The following is a 9020-nucleotide window of genomic DNA, read 5'->3' as shown; positions in this document are numbered from 1 at the left end:
AAAACTGGTTCTGGACAAAAAGAGACTCAGCTCTGACCTGTGGGCACCAAAGGCACCGGCGGCCGCGTTAGGGAGCAGTGGATGTTGGTGTTTTCCTAAGAGGACACCTCTTGTTTTTCTTTCCTTTTTTGACTGTGGGTTTGTCCACTTTGTCGTTTCTGCCCCGGCTTCTCTGGGGATCCCTGTGCTCCTTCACAACAAGGTTCTTCTGACTTTGCTGCCGAGAACGACTTCTATAAATGCTCCGTGGGGTGCCCAGGACCCCCTCCCCGCAGAAGGCAGCAGGGACACCCCCCCATGCCCCCACTCCTCCTGTGCCTATTTGAAGCATGAGGGCAGAGACAGTTGATTTTCCTGCCCTGGGGCATCGGAGGGCAGGTGTGGCCACGTGGACAGCATCCCGGACAGAGATGACGGGAAGTGTCTCTATTTTCCATTTCTCTGGACTTCCTTTTACGGATTCACCCTTCCCCCCCATTTTCTTTCCAAACTCAGAAAGGAGCAAAACTTAGTGTGAAGCAAGAAGTGAAGGTAAAGAGGGGGAAAGAGCAGAGGGAGGGGGAAAGGTGGTGGCCCTGCGGTAACAAGGTGAGGTTTAACCTGATGAGCAAAGTCGGTACAAGCAATTTACGTAAGGAAGAGCTGTTCAGTAAGCATCAGGGGTGATAAGTACCTTCTAGAGAGTTAAGGCCCGGGTTGGATGCCTTCAGGAGTAGATTTTCTCAACCTTGGGCTATGAAGATTGAAAATGGCCACCGAGGCCACTGAAGAAATGGACTTGAAAGGAAAGAGGCTTCCACCTGTCCCAGCAGGTACAATCTGAGAAGTGAGGAGGGGATGCGTATGATTGGGTCACCCGGACACACGTGCTTTCACATGGACACACACACACACACACACACACACACACACACACACACTTTGGCTTAGAATGAGTCTGTCTGGGCCGTGACTTGTCTTAGAAAGGTTCTCAGTGGACCATGACCGTGGCAAAGGCACTATGGGACATCAGACACTGCAAGGGTGGCCTTCGTGTGGTGGTACCAGGACTAGCCCTGGGGTACAATTTTAAAAGTTATCTTGTTGGGGCTTCCCTGGTGGTGCAGTGGTTGAGAGTCCGCCTGCCGATGCAGGGGACACGGGTTCGTGCCCCGGTCCGGGAGGATCCCACATGCCGCGGAGCGGCTGGGCCCGTGAGCCATGGCCGCTGAGCCTGAGCGTCCGGAGCCTGTGCTCCGCAACGGGAGAGGCCACAACAGTGAGAGGCCCGCGTACCACAAAAAAAAAAAAAAAAATTATATATATATATATATATAAAATATGCCTTTAAAAATACATCTTAATAAGTTGAAATATGTGTCTGTTCTCCTTCTTCCTAAGAGGCTTCTCCTCTTCTCTATTTGCTTTGGCATTCGAATGCGTTGCAGACAAATGAGTCAGTTGAGATGAGGTCTTCAATTTGCTGGAGCCAGACATGTGTCAGCCCTACTCTGGGGAAGAAGCAGGAAGGTGCTCATTTCATACCTCGCCTAGGACACCCTGGCTGAAGTAACCTCAAAACATGCCCTGCCTTCCCCAAGGGTCTGTTTTGTTTTATTTAAAAAAATTGTTTTTGAAGTATAGTTGATTTCCAACATTGTATCAATTTCTGCTGATGATAAGGTGCTTCAAATTCCTTTGAAAGTGAAAGCACTGGCCAGGGGCTAGTGGTGTTTTTGTGTATTTCTTTCTTACAGACCAGGAGCACAGGAAATGGCTTGTCCTCAGGCCTGGCTGGTGGCTGTACTGGGACCAGAATCCATGTTCTGACCCCCAGCCTGGGGTAAAGGCTGCCCAGCCAAGTGCTTAGTTGGGTCTCATGTCTTGCAACTCATTCAATTAAAAGCAGTTTAACTGGGACTTCCCTGGTGGTCCAGTGGTGAAGACTCTGCTCTTCCACTGCAGGGGGCACGGGTTTGATCCCTGGTTGGGGAGCTAGGATCCAGCATGCTGTGCGGCTCCACAAAAAATTAAGGGGAAAAAAAAAAAGCAGTTTAACTGTTGCCTAGAAGGAGGAGAGCCTGCCACCGTCTACAGTCAGCGTTGAGGGAAGGACATCTGTCCATCTAAGGGTGGCTGGTGGGAGTAGGTGGAGGTTGGGGCTGAGGTGGGCAAGGGCAGGAGACAGAGAGACTGTCAAGAAGTCATCCTGGCAAGAGATGGTGAGAGGCTGGATTCCAGAAGGAACAGAGCAGAGGGACCAATTTGAGAAATGTTATTTATCTTGTGTTACTTAACTTTCTGTTTTGGAAACAGTCAGACTGACACACAAATAGAGAGACTAGTATAATGGACCTCCATATAGCCAGCACCCCCCTATTCACCAGTTATCAACATTTTGCATTTGAGAAGTTGTAGAAGGTGAGGTGGAGAGGACTTGGGGATTGATTAGGTGGTGGGGGAGAGAGGATGGTGATGGAGAGCAAAAGAGAAGGAAGAATCCAGAATGATCCTGGGCCTCTGGCTTGGTCAGGTAGACAAGGGAAGAAGCCGAGCCAGTCTGGAGGGAGATGGTAAGCTGGGTGAGCAGAGGCTCTCTGCAGCGCGGGGACTGTGCTCTTTGCAGCCCCCAGCCCCTTACACGGCTACCTACTAAAGGAATAAGCAAAGGACACTGGGTGGCAGGGTCAACCAGGGGCTCTCCTGAGGGCTGAGCCAGGGGGAGCTGGCGGAGTGTTTGCTTTCTTTCCTCTCTACTCCTTAAACCTTGGTTTTACCCCTTGAGAATTTCTTTTTTTTCTTTTTCTTTCTTTATTTTTTTGGAGTATAATTGCTTTACAATGTTGTGTTAGTTTCTGCTGTACAATGAAGTGAATCAGCTATATGTATACCTATATCCCCTCCCTCTTAGACCTCCCTCCCCCCATCCCCCCCATCCCAGAGAATTTCTGAAAATGAAAATAACCACCTAGCCTTTTTCCCAGAAAAAGAGAAGCTTTGCAGATGAACAGAAGGTTGCAAGAGGGTGTTCTGGAAAGAGAACAGTGATGTAACAGGGCTGACGGCTCCACCCTTCAGGAAACTGCCCAGGCTCTGCCCCAGGGGACTCTTCCGGGCATGAGAATTCAGCTCTACCTCGAAGGTGCCCACATTCACCCTCCACTGTGTGTGTCTTGGAATACACTTAGAGTGCACGGCAGAGGGGATAAGAGGTGTCCCATGGTGGGTCACCCTGACCTACAGAGGGTCCGGGATGGGGAGCCAGCCTCTTCTCATGTTCCAGACAGAGTCTGTCTCATTTTAGGTCAGGATGACACTGCCTGGTCCTGATTTGCAGAGGTTCCAACTTGTCCTCCACTGTTTCCAACCAGGGATGTGACCACCCTGGTTGGCTGGTGTTCAAAATTCCTTATCGCCATTCCAGCAATTATGGGCCACACCAAGGGTGCCCTGTGGGTCTGGTTTTATCTGCCCTGAAGTGTCCATGCCTCTGAGACACAGGCCTGAGTCACCTCCTGTGCGTTCATTACCCAGGAAGCCCTTTGGCATTCTGGCCAAGTCCCAGGCTATTGCGGGTTTTTCCCTTGTCTTCTAGCCAAAAAGCAAAACAAACAAATCGCTCCCTCTCTATTAAACTTCTACCAGCCTTCTAGACCCAGCGCAGTCTTCAAAGAGGCATCTCTTTGCACAGAAATTTCTCCCATGAATTTGAACTCCCCAGATGTGCTGGTCCGAGAGCCCGTGGCACTCTGCCTGGAGCTGTCACCAAGTTGCCATCTGGCAGGTTTCGTGCTGTGTCATCTCCCCAACTGGATTCAGAGCTCCTGGAGGACTTGCTTCTTCCCTTCCCTCCAGCGGCAGCCGTGTAGTGTTTCCCAAGTTGGATTCATTCAGAGGTGGTTCTTCTAGTTTTGGTGAAAATTATTCTGCCCTGAATGTTGAGATGGAAGCCTAAGGTAGCGAAGGTCCCCAGCACCATCTAGGACTTTTGAATTGACTTCCACAGCTGTGACACCTGTAGGGATCTTGAGGGCAGCCCAGGGGGCATGTGCTGCCTTGGGTAGATGTGGTCCCAGGTCAACCTGCTCTGAGAGTCACATTTCGTTCACTAAGACTTTCTATATTTAAGCACTTCAGACTCATTGGACTCAAGTCTCCTCTTAACACCATCCAAAAAGCAGTGGCTTGGGTTTGGAGGGAGCGAGGAGGGTCATCTGCTTCCTCACGTCCTTCTGCTCTTGTGTTGCTTCTTCTTTTTTTTTTTTTTTTCGGTATGCGGGCTTCTCACTGCTGTGGCCTCTCCCATTGCGGAGCACAGGCTCCGGACGCGCGGGCTCAGCGGCCATGGCTCACGGGCCCAGCCGCTCCGCGACATGTGGGATCTTCCCGGACCGGGGCACGAACCCGCGTCCCCTGCATCGGCAGGCGGACTCTCAACCACTGCGCCACCAGGGAAGCCCCTTCTTCTTTTTGTAATTGGAGTATAGTTGATTTACAATGTTGTGTTAGTTTCAGGTGTACAGCAAAGTGATTCAATTACACATCTGTACATATATCTATTCTTTTTCAGATTCTTTTCCATTATCGGTTATTACAAGATATAGAATACAGTTCCCTGTGCTCTACAGTAGGTTCTTGTTTCTTGTCCATTCTGTTGAGAATGGAACCAGGGAGAGGAAATTCAAACGTTTCTCTGACTACCCTTGGCAAGCCATCCTCTCTCTGTTTATTTGTAACAGACCCCATCCATTGTTGTGGCTGCTTTTCTGTCCAGCACTGGCCATTCCTTTTTTTTGAGTGTCAACAGCCCGGTGCTGCCTCTCCAGGGGGACTCGATTCTCTGTTCTTCAAAGGGCCCTAAGGGGCCTCCCTGCACAGCCCCCTTGGGACCAGCTAAGGCCCAGCCTCTTCCCCCCAGGCCTCACCTAGCTGGGCTCAGCGCTTCGCAAAGCCTCTGGGCTGAAGGGTAGGGTTTGTTTTTCTTTTCTGCCAATGTGTCATGGATCAGTACTTCCATAAAATGCATTAAAAATTACTAGGGGGGTGCTTCCCTGGTGGCACAGTGGTTGAGAGTCCGCCTGCCGGTGCAGGGGACAGGGGTTCGAGCCCTGGTCTGGGAAGATCCCAAATGCTGCGAAGCAACTAAGCCCGTGTGCCACAACTACTGAGCCTGTGCTCTACAGCCCACCAGCCACAACTACTGAGCCCATGTGCCACAACTACTGAAGCCTGCGTGCCTAGAGCCCATGCTCCACGACAAGAGAAGCCACCACAATGAGAAGCCCTCGCACCACAACGAAGAGTAGCCTCCGCTCACCACAACTAGAGAAAAGCCCACGTGCAGCAACGAAGACCCAACGCAGCCAAAAATAAACAAGTAAATAAATTTATTAAAAAAAAAAATAAAAATTACTAGGGAAACCACTATTTACAATAGCCAAGGTATGAAAGCAACCTAAGAGTCCATCGATAGATGAATGGATAAAGAAAATGTGGTACATATATATAATGGAATATTACTAAACCATAAAAAAGAATGAAATAATGCCATTTGCAACAACATGGATGGACTTAGAGATTATCATACTAAGTGAAGTAAGTCAGACAGAGAAAGACAAATATATAATATTACTTCTATGTGGAATCTTAAGAATGATACAAATGAATTTATCTACAAAAGAGAAACAGACTCACAGACTTAGAAAACAAATTTATGGTTACCAAAGGGGAAAAGTGGGGGGGAGGGAGAAATTAGGAGGTTGGGATTAACATATGCACACTTCTATATATAAAATAGATAAGCAACAAGGATCTACTGTATATCACAGAAAACTCTACTCAATATTCTGTAATAACCTAAATGGGAAAAGAATCTGAAAAGAATATATATATATATAATTGAATCACTTTGCTGTACACCTGAAACTAATACAACATTGTAAATCAACTATACTCCAATATAAAATAAAAATTTTAAAAAAATGACTAGGGAAGGGTGGCAGAATATGCCACCCCAAAGTATGCCACTTTGGCATAAGGATTAGTTTGAGCTAAATGCATTTTTTGAAATAAATTTATTAATTTATTTATTTTTGGCTGCATTGGGTCTTCCTTGCTGCCCACGGGCTTTCTCTAGTTGCGGCGAGCAGGGGCTACTCTTTGTTGGGGTGCACGGGATTCTCATTCCAGTGGCTTCTCTTGTTGTGGAACACGGGCTCTAGGCACACAGGCTTCAGTAGTTGTGGCTCGTGGGCTTTAGAATGCAGGCTCAGTAGTTGTGGCGCACGGGCTTTGTTGCTCCACGCATGTGGGATCTTCCTGGACCAGGGCTCGAACCCGTGTCCCCTGCATTGGCAGGCGGATTCTTAACCACTGCACCACCAGGAAAGTCCCTAAATGCATTTTAAAAACAGCAGGTGCAAGAAGGGTGCTCTGACTCTCCCCTTTTTCTCTCTAAAAGCAGGAGATAAAACCCCAGATGGAAGATGTCTTCCCTACCTGTGGAGGAAGGTAACATTCTTATCATCAAGACCAGGGAGTTGAACCCAAGAGAATTCTGTGCAAACAGACCTTGTTGAAATAATTCTCATCTTCCTTCAGCCTCTCTTATATTTTTGTTACTTTTCTACAATCACCTCTCTTTGTTCAACCTACTAGAAAAACATTTAAGGTTTGTCACTTTCTTTGGGTCTGCATTTCCTCCTGAGGGCTCTTGTGTCACAAAAAACTTGTATTAAATAAATGTGTATGCTTTTCTTCTGTTAATCTATCTTACGTAAATTTAATCCTCAGGCCCAGCCCAAAACCCTAAGGGGAAAGAGGTAAAAATTGCCTTCGCTACACTAAGAAAATGACATTTTGAAAATAAACTCCCAAAATACAAGTCCTGTTTTCATTATTAGACTCAACAGTCAGAAAATTACGCTGCCAAATCACTATGAAACTGTCTTAAAAATTTCTCTTTACTTCTGCACTTATTTCTTCTTGGACTGGCCACACAGTTCACGGATCAGTTCCTGTCCCTGGAACACAGTGTGTGTAGCCCTGGGCTAACCCATCTTGAAAGAATTTGCTGTGTTTTAAGAAAACGCATTCTTTACTCTACTGTCGTAAGTAATATCCTAACAGTTTATAATTTAAAAAACAGTATTTATTCTTCCCAGTTTTCTCTCCCTCTCCCCGCAGACCAGCTCCGCTTCCTATTTCTTCCTCTCCTCCCTCTATTCTTCTTTTTCTTTCTCCGGAATCCCAATAGCCAACTAGTTGGATGGGTTGACCTTTTCTTCTGAGTTAATTTATCTCTGTGTGTGGCAACTATTCTGGGGGAACAGGCAGTAATGGAGCCAGGAACTCACACTGAATAGAAGCAGTGACTTGGGTCACGGTTGGGGCAGAGGTGGTTGGAACAACCACCAATGCTGTAGGAGAAATAAGAGAAACTGATCAGTTGGTGTGCTCCCGGCTTCCATGTGAGGGAGGTTCCAGCCCTGGGCGCTTCCAGCTTTGCTCCCTATGGCTCAGCGTGGAGAGCCACTTCCTTAATCTTTCAAGGAGTCCACATAGCCCATGGGCTCCAGTCCTTGCTCAGCCACTTTACCGACCTGTCTTTCTCCCTGTGATGCAGGCTGCAGACTCATCCACGTGGCCCTCAGTGTCCTAACCACCCCAGTCAGGATTGCATCTGTCCTGCTGATGGTGGTTGACGGACAATGGATTCAGCTCCACACTCATTGCTTCCATGTCCACCGGACAGCCTGTGGCAGACAGAACGACAAAAATAAGTCTCGAAGTTAAGAGTCCTCTAAAGTTCAGTGAGGAAACAGATTTGGGGCTTATATCACATCTATCATTAACTCAGACGAAGTGGAGCTGCAGATGTCTGGGGGAGGGCGGGGTGGGGGGCAGGGGGTCCTGGGGAAGAGTCACAGCGGGCGGGGTACGTGAACTGTGTTCCCTGCGTTAGAGGAGAGAGGATTGCAGAAATGGGGTATGGGATGTGCAGGAGGATGAGAGAGGGGTGGCTGGAGCTGCGGGTGGGAGGCAGATGCTGGAGAAGAACTTGCCTCAGGCAGCTAGGCTCCACCACCCACTACACTCTCACGAGACTCCTGCAGTCACGTCCCTACCTTCTGCTCTCCCTTCCTCTCTTGTCCCCTAAAAATCCATGCTCGGCAGCCAAAGCGATTCTTTTAAAAGTAGCTCAGACTTGTCACGGCCTTGCTTCACCCCATCCACTGGTTTTCTATTACTGGTCGAATAAAATCCAAACTCCCCACCTATCCTCAATGCCCAGTGTGACCCCCTGTTCTGGCCTGTCTGGCACCACCCTTCCTGGCACACTGTGATGGGCACCAGCTTGACAGCGGTGCAGCTCGACACCACCTGGACCAGAGGGGAAGAGGTTGGAGTGGCAGAGCCTTCCGGCCCCAGGGGACCACAGGAATGTCAATTTCTTTGTGCAGCAGGTGCTCATGGGCTGATTTGCTTGAGGAGATGGGATTTCCATTTTCCACATGCTGAATTTAAGCATTAAATTTAAGCATTAAAGCTGGGCATTATCTGGTGAGGCTAAAGATGTGCGAACCCTATGACCAGCCGTTACGCTCCTGCAGAAACGTTTATGCGTGTGTACGGGGAGCTCAGAGGGCAGAGATCAAAGCTACAGCCCACGGCCCGATCCTGCCCCAAGTCTGGGTTCGTACAGCTCGTGAGCTCAGAACTGGTTTACATTTTTAGGATGACTTTTCCTCTTTTTTCCATATTTTAAAATTTCTTTCAAAATAAAGAAGACTATGCAACAGAGACCACATATGGTCACAAAACCTAAACTATTCCTTTACAGAAAAAATTCGCCAACCCCTGATTATAGGACTGCTCACACAGGATTGTTTGTAATAACAGAAAACCAGAATCATCTGAAGTATCCATCGGCAGAAGATCAATAGATTATAGTTTGTTCACATAATGAATCTTACTCAGCGTTGAAAATGAACAGACTGTAGCTCTAGGTAACAATCTGGATGATTCTCACAACCACACTG

The sequence above is a fragment of the Aethalodelphis obliquidens genome, unplaced genomic scaffold (assembly GCF_003676395.1).
Source record: "Aethalodelphis obliquidens isolate GAN/ISIS:26980383/991018 unplaced genomic scaffold, ASM367639v1 scaffold69, whole genome shotgun sequence".
Classification (NCBI taxonomy): Eukaryota; Metazoa; Chordata; class Mammalia; order Artiodactyla; family Delphinidae; genus Aethalodelphis; species Aethalodelphis obliquidens.
This window is presented reverse-complemented; position numbering follows the sequence as displayed.